This window comes from Oryx dammah, unplaced genomic scaffold (assembly GCF_014754425.2).
Source record: "Oryx dammah isolate SB20612 unplaced genomic scaffold, SCBI_Odam_1.1 HiC_scaffold_2, whole genome shotgun sequence".
NCBI lineage: Eukaryota > Metazoa > Chordata > Mammalia > Artiodactyla > Bovidae > Oryx > Oryx dammah.
In genome coordinates, this window is record NW_024070186.1 from 157,298,750 (window position 1) to 157,312,321 (window position 13,572).

The window sequence follows — 13,572 nt, forward strand, 5'->3', positions numbered from 1 at the left end:
TAAACAAATGAATACACACAGAGATTTTTATATAGCTCAAACTGGTTCTAAAGATGCTAAAAGATTCTTTGGAATGTTTTGAAAATAGTGGCGTCCCAACGACTCCAATTTACTCATTTACATGTTTGAGGTCTGGTATTTTTCAGATCATTATTTCAGAGCCAAGCATTATTTCTCTCACAGTCCTAAGATAATGTCTATTTGGATCCTAGAAACCTTACATGGAGAAGCACATGATGTAATTCAATCATCTCTTTCTCTCTCATTAGAGGCAAAATTTGATTACTTAGCTTCAGGCCTGAAAAATCACATTAAGAGTTTTTAATAAGCAATTCTATCAAGAAATGTAATAAAATTTCAATTATTCATTTTTTCTGGTCTCTCAATTTTAGGTTGGTCTTTTAAAAGCCAGTAGCTAATATTTATAATATAAATTATAATGATATAATATTAAAATGTAATTTTGTGTAGAATTATTTATACCACAAAATAAAAAAGGAAATGGCATTTTCAGTCATCAAGTATTTACGAGAATTGACTATGTGCTAATCACACACTCCTTGTTTCCAGGAAAACTGGAACATTTCTTAAAAATGTCTTTTCTTCTCAATCTACACATTCCCATTCTCAATGCCATCATCTACTAACCTATAGAACATGCTTTGAAAAAATATGAAAAAGATGTTCTTGCGTTTAAAGACTTCACTGTCTACTAGGGGAAAGAGACAAGTAAACAGAAGTTATCTAGAATGCATAAGTACTTGAATAAAGTGAGCAAGCCACTTAACATTTCTAAGCCTCAAATGAGACAGATGTTTAAGAACTCTAAATTACAGAGGGAACTGGAATAAACCATCTCTAAGGTCCTCTCTAGATCTAAAATTCTATGATTATCCGATCTCTTTAAATTAAAAGGTAAATCACAAAATATTCTGTATGCAAAAAAGAAAAACTAAGACCAACTAAAAGATGAAACTGTTTGTACAAATGCATTCTAAGTTTTTTTTCAAAACTGTTAAAACTCCCTTTCTAAGTATCAGTAAAATTTCCACAGAGACTGTCTTTTAATCAACATCTTCCCCTCAAACCTGCAGACTTCTAAGTAATCAACAAGCAACTATTTTGTGATAACAGAAGTAAAGTGCTTAAAAGCCCATGGCTTGGACTCACAAAAGTGATCTTTTAGAAGGAAGATGTTAACAGAAACGCGTGTATGACATTCTTACTACAATAAATTTGTTCATTAACTTCACTTCAAAATTTTAATGTTCAGGTTTTTCATGAAGAGTTAAAAAAAAAACAGCTAAGATTAGCTCTTTTCACTGTTAAATGTTTTGAAATTTAGGACAAGGTTTCCCTTACCTGATATGGACATGGAATGTGATATTCTCTGCAGCGTTCTTGTATCCACGTTGTTTCCCAGATGGTGCGGTAAGCTTGCTCATAAAAGTAGCATCCAGTTACAACCCTGAGTGGTTCGAGATACAGAGTGCTGAAAACACCAATCCAGATGAGAAACTTCACCAGTTTATCCTGGTTCTCCTTTTCTAATGGAATCTCAACTCACAGTCTATTTAGGGATATAATGCCAGCTAAAAGGAATGAAACCCCAACTACCACACACAGGCAGAGGGGTGCAAGAACAAAATGCCTCAAGGATCAACATCGTAGAGGCCAACAAAACACACGCCACCAATACCGTCACCTTCAATTTTATTCATCACTGAAAGAATGATGGTCAGCGTTCCAGGGATGCCCCACGCACCAGCATGAAACAGCAAGGCTTTCTTCTCAATAGCTTCACTACCCCACTTTGGCACAGCTGCCAAGAACCATGTGATGGTAAGAATCACCCACCAAACGCTGCCAGCCATAGTGAAAAAAATAGAGTATCATAAAAAGCATGATACCGCCTTTGTTATGAGATCCTTGGGTCACTGTGGAAGCCTTATACTGTGCAGGGCTGGATGCACTGCAGGCGACTTGGTCCTCAAGCAAAAACCCAATAAAGAAAATTAATGACGCCATCATGTAGCAGACGGCATACATTATAATGGGTCTTTCAGGATAACGGAATCTTATCACATCAATCAAAAAAGTGAAAAAAGTAAACAACGTGGCAGACAGGCAAATGCCTGAAATCAATCCTATGAAACACCGAGCAAATGAAAGCTCTTCTCTCCTAAAGTACATCTTTGGACAAGGAGGTGAACGATCACGCACGTGCAAAAAGGCACACCCAAGATCAGGATCAATTTTCAACTCTCGGGGACACCAAATGCCACAGTCCCTCTGCACTGCCACTGAGGCTCCGTCAGTAGGATCGCCAGCTAAATTCAGGTCCACCAGCCGAGGACACGGCTCACCACAATCTGGGAACCTAAAAACACAAGACAAGAATCATTTACTCATTGGGAACCTAATGATTTGGATTTCCACACTTAGCAGTTGTGGCTTATTTATGCTTATGTCCTTGTAGAACATTACGATGTGTCGAAGAAATCATGCAAATATCTTGCTTGTGGGTCATACGATGAGATATTCCACAGTTGGCAAAAAAAAGAAAAATGTATACTTAATTTTGTTTTGGCTTCAGAAATATTACTCTTTATTAAAACAGGCATAGCCATTAATAAATAGTGTAATTAATGCTATTTATTTAGGACACACAGTTTACAGTAAGATTTCAAACTATAAATAAGTATATATAAAATAAACATACATACATAAAAAGCTCCAGTAGAGTAGTAGCTAAAAGTTTTGGGGTTTTTTTAACATTTAATTACAAGATAGTCCTCAATTTACCCTAGACTCAAACAGAACTTTCTTAAAAATAAGAGGTAAAAATCTTCCCTAGAACAACATGGCGGAGGAGGCGGTGGACGTGGGGTACATCTCTCTCCAAGGATGCATCAGGAATACACCTTCAGAGACAGAAGTGCATGCAGAACACCAGCTAACAGGGGGCAAGAGGACCCGACCAGTGGGAAAGAATATAGAGGACCACGCAAAACTCGGGAGGACGAAGGAACTACAGGAAAAACAGGGGTGTCAGAAGGACTGGACCTGCCCTCGGCGGGCGGGGGAACTGAGGCAGGGGTCCAATCCCCGCCTGGGGCAATTGTCTGAGTCAGAGGAGAAACACTGAAGGCTGAGAGTGAAACAGCTCATCTGTGGCAGCCTAAATGGAATGAGAATCAGACAGTCCTTGCTGCAGCCATACACACCCTGGACAGGGACACTGGTCCCCTGGAAGGCGCAGCAGCTGGGAGCTGGAGTTTAGGGATTGTGGGGCAGTCCCAGGGCGAGGGCTGCTGTTGACTGCAGAGAGATGGACTGAGGGGATGTGAGGGAGAAGAGATGGTGAGGAGGTGTGAGGGAGGAAAGCCAGGCAGCCACGGAAGCAAGGCGATACTGCTGAGTCCCGGGTAGGGGATGGAGCCATCACCATAGCCTGTCTCTCCCCACACGCCACCATCGGCAGCTGAACAATAGAGAGAGGCTGGCCCATCAAACGCCTGACACACGGCACTACAGAGCAGGACCCCACCCAGGGTGCCACTTTACGTGCCAGGGGCGCCAACCTACAGACTAGGATCCCAGCCAGGAGGGCCCCTCTATGTGCCTGACACACCCAACAACAGAGAAGGACCCCAGGCAAGGTAGCCAGCCCTCTAAGTGCCTGAACAGGTGGAGCTACAGACAGGCCTTTTGATCACCAGCTACAAGAGGCTCGAAAAAAGACTCTGAGAGGGACATAACGCCTGCAGCGGAAGCAGTCCGTGTCCTTGCACACTTGGCGCTGCCAGCGTCCCTGCAAGCCAAGCAGCTGCGCCACCTTCATGCTCAACTCTCACTGGGGCAGAGCTGCCACAGGCAAAAAAAGTCTTGCCTCTCTGCCCACAGGGTCACTTCAGGCATGTGCAGCTCTTTGCTGCCCTGTAAACTGTGACCTGCCAGGCATCTCTGTCAGGGAGGAGGGGGTTCTCCAGGAAGAACACTGGAGTGTACCACCCAATACTGGTTGCCATACCCTTCTAGAGCACTGTATTTCCTGCTGCCCTAGCAGCCAACTCCCCTGAGTACCTGGTGCTCCCAGAACCCCTGCGACCCAAGCAGCTGCACCACCTCCACATCTGGCCCTCACAGGGGCAAACCCAAGCCCTCCAGGGCAGCCGCAGGAGCAAACCCCAGTGGACGACCCTCATGTACACCCATGGCTGATTCGTGTCAATGTGTGGCAAAACCACCACAATATTGTAAAGTAATTAACCTCCAATTAAAATAAATTAATTTTATTTAAAAAAGAAAAATGCCAATATTAACACATATATATGGAATTTAGAAAGATGGTAATGATGACCCTATATATGACGCATAAGAGACACAGATATATAGAACAGTCTTTTGGACTCTGTGGGAGAAGGCAAGGGTGGGATGATTTGAGAGGGTAGCATTGAAAAGTGTATGTTATCATATGTGAAGCAGATCGCCAGACCAGGTTTGATGCATGAGACAGGGTGCTCAGGGCTGGCGCACTGGGATGACCCTGGGGGACGGGATGGGGAGGGAGGTGGGAGGTTCTGGATGGGGAACACATGTGCGCCTGTGGTTGATTCATGTCGATGTATGGCAAAAAGCATTACAATATTGTAAAGTAATTAGCCTCCAAGTAAAATTAATTAATTAATTTAAAAATAAATAAATAAAGTTTGATTGCATCGGTCCCTGGCTAAATGGCCTACAGGTTCAGTTCCTCCATCATTTGTAAAGGATTCTGGAGCCTTTTGAGTTAACGCAATTGCCCTTAAAACTGGCTCTTGTACGGGTTGATCTACAGGAGTCCCCAGGGCTGTTGCATTATTCAGTGGTACTGGTGTGGCTAAGCACCATGGAGCGCCTAAGGATGAGCAAAGCCAGCAGCAGCCCCCAGCTAGCTGGGGCTGGTGTCATTAACAAGGAGATGAGTTGCGTTGAGAACCCAGTACAGACTGGGGTCTGGAGAGGTGAACTCTGTGACTTGGTCATGCTGCCGCAGGCAAAGCCTGATTTTTTAGGGCAAAGTTGGTCTGTGATTTCATTTGTCTGCATTATTGTCCCTGTCCAGGAGGTTCTTCCATTTGGCAGACAGACACCTGTTCTGGGTTGTAACATCTGCATGGCATTTGGGGGTAGATGGAGGTGCAGGGGCATGGTGGTGATGCCATGGTGTCGGGATGCCACCCAGGGTTTGGATCCTCTGGTGGAGGAAAGGCAGCGGCAGTGGGGGGCGTGACTGGAAACATTTTCGGTGCCCAGGCCCCTGGACATACAGCACATGGTTAGGAAGGCCGTGGGTGATCAGCCTAGAGAATTGGCTATCTATACATTGTTCTAGCTGTTAGTTAAGTAAGCAATTTTCCAAGGGTTGACTGTAATGTTGACAGGTTCATGATGGATAAGGAGTGGCACCATGTCACAGCAAGGAACACCAAAGGGCTGCAAAGCAACCTGCACAGAACAGGTAACTGAACACTAGCAAAAGGTTTTCCCCCATCTTTGGGTTATCAAGGCTATAGCAACTGAGCCTATTGTGAAGAGGGGTCAGCTATACTGCGAGCAATTTAGTTAGTAGGGAGAATCACTCATAAAAGACATCTAATAAGAATGAGGCTTCCCACTCTGATGAGATAACAGATAGCTAACCGCAGCTTCTGACCCAAATCCCAGTCCTGGGGTGTGACTGAAGCAAGAAGGCAGCGGGTTCCTGTAATAAGGACACCTGGAAAACAGTTCGGGACCCCGAAAATCCCCTCAAGTTCTGGTTCCAAAAACAATGGCCCTCACCCATGAAAGATGCTGAACCCTGCTCTAGTCACTCCAGAAGCTGACCAGTCCATGCCGCTGCCTTCTTGACTCTGGTATGGTGGATCCAAGGGATGATTTCTATAACTTTAACAGTGGTAGGGGTTGCCAGGACAACCGTGTGAGGGCCTGTCCAAACTGGCTGAAGTGGTTCTTTTCTCCCATCTTTAACCCATACCTCATCTCCTGGCTGATAGGGATGAAGCCAATTGCCCAGGAATGGGTGTCTTTTCTAAGGTTTCTCAGACAATATGGTGGAAGACTCTTCCCAGGGCCTGGAGGTGTTGGGACATCTCAGCTCAGCTAGTTGTTGGGGGTTTCCCTTGAGTTTTCCTCTCACCAGGTGCCTTCTCCCATATAAGATCTCAAAGGAAGAATATAGCCTGAGGACCTCAGGGTGCATCAGGCTCAGAGTAAGGCTAGGGGTAACATATGGACCCAAGATAACTGGGTCTCCTGGCAGAGTTTAGCTAATGTAGTAACTTTCCCTGAGCTCTGTGGCCTGTAAGCAGTGTGAAGCTTCCATTTGATTCCCAGCGTCCTAGATAAAGTTTGGATTATCTCAGACACAAAAGCTGGCCATTGTCAGACCCTATGGAGAGAGGCAGCCCATATCTCAGGATTATGTCTCTTAGCAAGGCCTTGGCCACTTCTCGTGCCTGTTCAGTGTTGGGGGTGGGGGGGGTGGGTAGGCTTCAGCCCATCCCGAGTAGGTGCAGACTACCACAAGTAAATACTTAAAGCCCCTATAGGGCTTGACTTCAGTGAAGTACACTTCTAGATTTTCAAAGGGCAGTGTCCCAGCTGTCTGCACCCCTGGGTTGGATCTTGGTCCCTGGCTGGTATTGTTTTGTGCACAAGTCACATGTCTAGCACTGATCTGGGCACACAGGGTTGGGAGCTTAGGAATGAAATAGCAGTGGCTCTGTAAACTCTCCAGCACGGTTTTTCCTAAATGAGATGTCTCATGATATGGTTCAGTTTACCAGCTGGATTGCTACATTGCTGGGGACCAAGTGTCTGGTCTGGGGGCTCCCACCAGCCCTCCTTTTCTTTTATTCCTCCCTCATTTAGAGTCCATTGATCTTCTTCTTTTTTGTTTTTAATCTTCTTCCCGCCCCCCTCCAACTGTCAATAGTTCCCTTTCTTTATAAATGGCTCCACATACATGCAAAGGCATACCTTGAATCAGTATAGATGTTGACTCGTTTCCCTTCGGCGTGCCTTAGCGCCTGGGCGAGTGCCCATAGCTCAGCCCACTGTGCTGACTACCCTTGTGGCAAGGCCTCAGCTTTCACTATCTTGTCAGTCGTTGTTAGGGCAAAGCCTGCTTTGCGCTGGCCGTCTTGCTTCTTCCATCAGTGAATAGCTCCGGTTCTGGGTCCTGGAGGGGGATGTCCGTCAGGTCTGGCCTGCTCGAGTAAATTTCATCTATGACCTCCTCTTAGTTATGATCAGGGTTTCTGGCTTCCGTAGGTAAAGAGGTGGCTGGGTTCAGGGTCTGCACAGTCTCAAGTTGGACCCGTGGTTCTCGCAAAGCAGTCCTTGATAGCGAGTCATCCTGGAGTTGGTCAGCCACTTATGCCCCTGGCTGTTCATCACAGCAATAATAGCATGGGGAATCCTTACTTTTATATTTTGTCCTAAAGTAAGCTTATCTGCTTCTCTGACCAAAACCACAGTGGCAGCTAATGCCTGGAGGCACGGTGGCAATCCCGCGATCACTGAATCCAGTCGTTTGGACAGGTGTGCGACTGGGCGCTGCCATGGCCCGAGTGCTTGTGTGAGGACACCCAGTGCAGTGTGATTTTTCTCATGTACAAAGAGGTTAAAGTCGCTTGTCACATCTGGCAGCCCTAATGCTGGAGCGCTGGTCAAGAGTCTCTCTGTCTCCTCGAAGGCCTTTTCCTATTCACCTCCGCACTCTAGCGGGTCCTTATCAGATCCTGCTGTGGCTTTAAACAAAGGCTCGGCAATTTCAGAGAAAGCCAGTATCCAGGTCCAGCAGAATCCAGCAACCCCGAGGAACTCACAGACTTCTTTTTTGGTGTTCAGCCAAGGTACTGAACAGATGGCTTGCTTCCTCTCATGTCTGAGCACCTGATGTCCCTTTCAAGATGACGAACCCCAGGTATTTGACCTCCTATTCTGCAGATCTGAGCCTTTTTGCACGACACTTTGTACCCTGTGGTGGAAAGTAGAGCCAACAGGGCCTTGGTGCCTCTCCAGCAGTCCCCTTGAGTGGGACTGACTAGCTACAGGTCATCCACGTACTGGAGTAGGGTGCAGTTTAAAGTTTCTCCGGCAAGACAGCAAGGTCCGCAGCCAGGGCTTCACTAAACAGGGTAGGTGAGTTCTTGAAGCCTTGTGGCAGTCAAGTCCAAGTCAGCTGTGTCTTTCTCCTGGTGTGTGGGTCTTCTCATTCAGAGGCAAACAAGGGCTGGCTGGTGACAGCCAGAGGCAGAAGAACACGTCCTTGAGATCGAGGCAGGTGAACCAGCTTGCCTGAGCAGGTAAGAGACTCAGGAGAGTGCAGGGATTTGGGGCCACTGGATGGACGATAATCAATGTGCACTGTTGATGGCGCAGAGGTCCTGGACAGGGCGATAGTCACTCCCTCCAGACTTTTTGACTGATTAGAGCAGAGTGTTCCAGGGAGACTGACATTCGATCAGGATCTCAGCATCTCGTAGGCGCTGGATGTGGTCCCAAATTCCCAGGTGTGCCTCCTGTGGTACTGGATATTGCTTTTGTCTAACAGGAGTGGCTTCTGGCCTCAGGTCCACTACAATGGGGGCATGGGTTTTGGCCAAACCTGGAGGCCCCTTCTCTGCCCAGACATCAGGGACTTCTTTTAGCCGTCTGGGGGGACTTATTTGTTTCCTCCATGAGGAATAGAGATGTCATTCATCTTCCCTGGGCGTGGGCTCAGCCATCATCAAAGCCGACTGGCTCCCCAAGGTGAGGCTCACAGGCTTTCTGGGGGCAAAGGTGATTTGTGCCCCTATTTTTGCCAGTAAGTCTCTACCCAGCAAGGGAATGGGGCATTCCAGGAAATACAGAAATTCATGAGTCACCAGATGGCCCCCTAGCTGACATGAACGAGCCTTGCAAAATGAGCGGGCTGCCCTGTCCCCTGTGGCCCCAACAATAGTTGCTGTTCGGCCTGTAAGGGGAGCCACAGGTGTGGTTACCACGGAGTGTTCAGCTCTGGTATCCCCCGTAAAAGTCGTTAATTGGCCCCCTACTTTCACTGTGACCGTGGGCCCCCAGGGGCCCCGGATCAGGGAGCCCAGTCTTCCCTAATCTGATTCTGCTCCTGCCAGACCGATAAGGTTTTGGGCAATCGGCTGAGGCTGATGCCTTTCTTTGTTGGGTTGACTGAATTTCTTCGACCTTTAGATATCCCTCTGCGGTGGGTGTACTCACTCCTCCAGCGTCCGGTCATATGCAATGGACACACTGGTCGTAGCGTGGTGCTGGCTCTTCTTAGTTTCCCCTTCCACAAGGGAACAGCGTTTCACTGGACCCGAGCTCCTCAACGCTACTGCCAGCAGGGCTGCTTTCTGTTTCATTTTTTTTCTGAGTGGTTGGGCCACAAATACCCTACTCTGTCTCTGTCCATTCATGCAAAATCATGCCCATGGGGGCAGGGTCTGTGCTATTAGAAGTCAGGAGTCTACGCGTGGAAACCCATCTGGATGTCCTGGAGTCCCAGGGACTACCTGCTGTGCAGCTTGGGCAGTGGGCAGGTCAGGAGTGCCCTCTGGCGGCCATCTAACGTCAGAGGCCGGCCAATTGAGCTCACATAATTTACGAAGCTTCCCCGGGGGTCATCTTGACTCCGTAATCTCCTACAAAGCCCTTCTTAAAGTTCTTTATCATGCAATCTAAAACTGTTTTCTTAGAGGAACTTCCCCTCATGTTGACAAACGTAATCTACCTGGCAGGATTCTGAGGAAAACCTAATCTCTTAGATCTTGGCTCAAGAAGTCAGAAAAAAAAAAAAAAAACAACCTGGTAACCAATAATTTCTCCCTCCCTGTGTATCCCGCCCTGAGTCGATGGCACAAAAACAAACAAGGGTGGGTGCCCCCTCAAAAGAGGAGACCAGTCAGATGCCCGCTTGTCTGTGTCCCCAGGGGGAATTTAGGTGCCTCTTAGCATTGGCGGATCAGTATAAACCCCTGATCCAGATCTGTCTTGCAGGGAGGGACTGGGTCCCCCAGAGGCAGACACTGCCTTGAGCCATATGAGGTCACCACGGAACCACAAGGTAGGGCCACTCAGATTCGGTAGCCACAAAGGCCGTGAAGCCACACAATCGAGCCTGAAGTGCAAGAGAATCAGGCCACACACTCATTCACATTCATTTTTTGTCCACGTGGCTACTCTCCCTAGGGAGATTTAAGACACCTCTTAGCATTGGCAGGCCGGTATAAACCCCTGACCCAGACCAGCCTTGCAGGGAGGGATCAAATACCCCAGAGACTGGCACCACCTTTCAGCCTTACGAGGTCATCACAGAACCACAGGTTTTGGACCCTCTCAGGCTCCACAGAACAAGTCCTCACTTTTACTTCCTTCAATCAGCAATCATGCATACACAGTCACTCAGAGGTCATCACAGTACCTCCCTTTTCCCAAATCCCCAGGTCTCCCTATCTGATGCTCCCTTCCTGGGAGCTCCAAGGAGGTGATCAGCCTCCTCTTCTACCTACTGGGGTAGGAGTTCCTGACTGGGGACTGGCCCCGGGGCCTTACCTTATCCTGTGGCCGTTCCTGGTGAGTTGGTCCATCCTTCCAATGAATCCGGTCGGGGCTTGGCCGTCCAGAGAGTCGGAATGTCTAAAAGAGAACCCGGAATACCATCAGGTGGCGCACCTCCCCGTTAGTTAAGTCTCAGGGCTGCTCTGCTCCAACCGGCCAAGCCACCAGTCCGGCTCAAGGGGCGGGCGTGGTTGGAATCTCGCTGGGGCCTCCAGAAATGTTGCAGAACCCACACTCGGAGAGTTGGAGAACTCAGGTTTATTATGCCAGCAGGCCCAGAAGAGTTAACACTCCAAGCTCTGAGACCCAAACAAAGGGGTTACAGGGTTCTTATACATGGACAGGCATGATTAACTGGGTTTGCAGGTTTGCAGGGGCTAGGGTGATTGCAAAGAGCAGGACAAGGATGAGTGAGATAAGCTCCAGTTCCTAGTATCGTGAGTTCGCACTTTCTGAGACCTATGTGATCTAGACTTTGCAAGGAGCAAGCTGAGTTACAGAGGCGGAAGAAGGAGGTAAAATTTTAACTTTTCCTTTTCACTCTCAGCCTTAAATATTTTTCCTCTGACTCAGACATTTGCCCCAATGTGGGGATCGGGCCCCTGCTTCAGTTCCCTCACCCACTGAGGACAGGTCCGGTCCTTCTAACACTCCTGTTTTTCCCGTAGTTCCTTCGTCCTCCCGAGTTTTGCGTGGTCCTCTATATTCTTTCCCACTGGTCGGGTCCTCTTGTCCCCTGTTAGCTGGCGTTCTGCATGCACTTCTGTCTCTGAAGATGTATTCCTGATGTATCCTTGGAGAGAGATGTACCCCACGTCCACCGCCTCCTCCGCCATCTTGTTCTCTTAGCGTTTTAAATATACTAATCAAGTACTTAGATGTGTGATGCTCATAGAGACAGACAGCCCATAGTTTTGACATTTACTTGGAAGAAAATAAAAAATGAATTTTAAAGAGATACCACCTGCCAGCTGTCAGAATGGCCATCATTAAAAAGTCTACAAATAAGTGCTGGGGCAGTTGTGGAGAATAAGGAACCATATATAATTGATCAGTGACAATATACTTACTGATGTGAACATTTCAGTACACGTTGAGTGGTGTCATGATAACTTAGTGCTGGCACAACGATTATCATTTCTTTTTTTCCCTTTTTTTAAATATAAATTTATTTATTTTAATTGGAGGTTAGTTACTTTATAATATTGTATTGGTTTTGCCATACATCAACATGAATCCGCCACAGGTATACACGTGTTCCCCATCCTGAACCCCCTTCCTTCCTCCCTCCCCGTACTATCCCTCTGGGTCGTCCCAGTGCACCAGCCCCAAGCATCCAGTGTCTTTTAAGTCTTTTTCGTATATTCCTTTTGAGATTCTGTTCAATTATACATTATCACAAGATATTAATATAGTTTCCTATACTCTATAGTAGGTCCTGGTGGTTTCTTTCATATATAGTACTGTGTATCTGTTAAGGATCCCAAATTCCTAATTTATCCCTCCCTACCTTTTACCTTTGGTAACCATAAATTATTGATCTCATATAGAACTGCATTTCAGCATTTTATGACAAGCTTAGTCACACATTTGGTAATGTAAAAAATAATCTTCTGAAACAAGCTACATAGAAAATAATATAGCCAGCAGTTATTAGTACGGTCACAAGCAAGAATTTAGGTCACAAACTTTCATTGAGTATAGCCTGGTATACCCCAGGTCATCTGACTCAGTTAAATGATTATAGCCGAGTTAATCTCGTGGTTGTACATCATGGAGCATCTGATCTTTATCCATAAATTGGTTACTGAGATAAGCTTTAGAAACAATCTTAGTGTGTCCTTTTTAATAACTTAATTAAAACTTTTAGCAATATAACATAACAAGGAACTATCTCAGAAGTGAGTCTTAGTAAGCACAGACTTGAATTAACAAAACTAGAATTTAATATTCAGTGAAACACATTTTTTTTTTGAGAACTCATTGTGAGGGCATTGACACTGTAGCCAGGGAAGGTTTTTAACCCATCAAATAAAAATGAGGTCTGTCAGGGAGCCAGGAAAAGCCAAGCAGCTGTCTTGGATTTCCCATAGCCCTGGCTCTTTGATTTTCAGCTGTTGTTTATCCATTTTTAATTTCCTGATTTAGGAGCAGACCATGTTTTAAGGACATCAGGATAGCAAAAGTCTTACCGTGAGGGGTTATTTTTTGTAGAAGCAGAATGAGCTTTGTCTCAGCTCAGTTCAGTCGCTCAGTCATGTCTGACTCTTTGCAACCCCATGGACTACAGCAGGCCAGGCTTCCCTGTCCATCACCAACTCCCAGAGTTTACTAAAACTCTTGTCCATTGAGTCGGTGATGCCATCCAACCATCTCATCCTCTCGTCCTTCTCCTCCCGCCTTCAATCTTTCCCAGCATCAGAGTCTTTTCAAATGAGTCAGTTCTTCGCATCAGGTGGCCAAAGTATTGGAGTTTCAGCTTCAGCATCAGTCCTGCCAACGAATATTCAGGACTGATTTCCTTTAGGATGGACTGGTTGGATCTTCTCGCAGTCTTAAGTCCAAGGGACTCTCAAGAGTCTTCTCCAACACCACAATTCAAAAGCGTCAATTCTTTGGTGCTCAGCTTTCTTTATAGTCCAACTCTCACATCCATACATGACTACTGGGAAAACCATAGCCTTGACTAGACGGACCTTTGTTAGGAAAATAATGCTCTCTGTTTTTTAATATGCTGATTAATTTGGTCATAACTTTTCTTCCAAGGAGCAAGCATCTTTTAATTTCATGGCTGCAGTCACCATCTGCAGTGATTTTGGAGCCCGAGAAAATAAAGTCTGTCACTGTTTCCACTGTTTCCCATCTATTTGCCATGAAGTGATGGGACCAGATGCCATGATCTTAGTTTTCTGAATGTTGAGTTTTAAGCCAACTTTTTCACTCTCTTTTCATCAAGAG

The 13,572-nt window shown here is 46.3% G+C and overlaps 1 pseudogene; it reads right to left on the reverse strand.

Moving 5' to 3' along the window:
• Positions 1 to 884: 884 nt before the first annotated feature.
• LOC120882212 lies at positions 885 to 11,450 on the reverse strand (annotated as a pseudogene).
• Between the last annotated feature and the right edge of the window lie 2,122 nt (positions 11,451 to 13,572).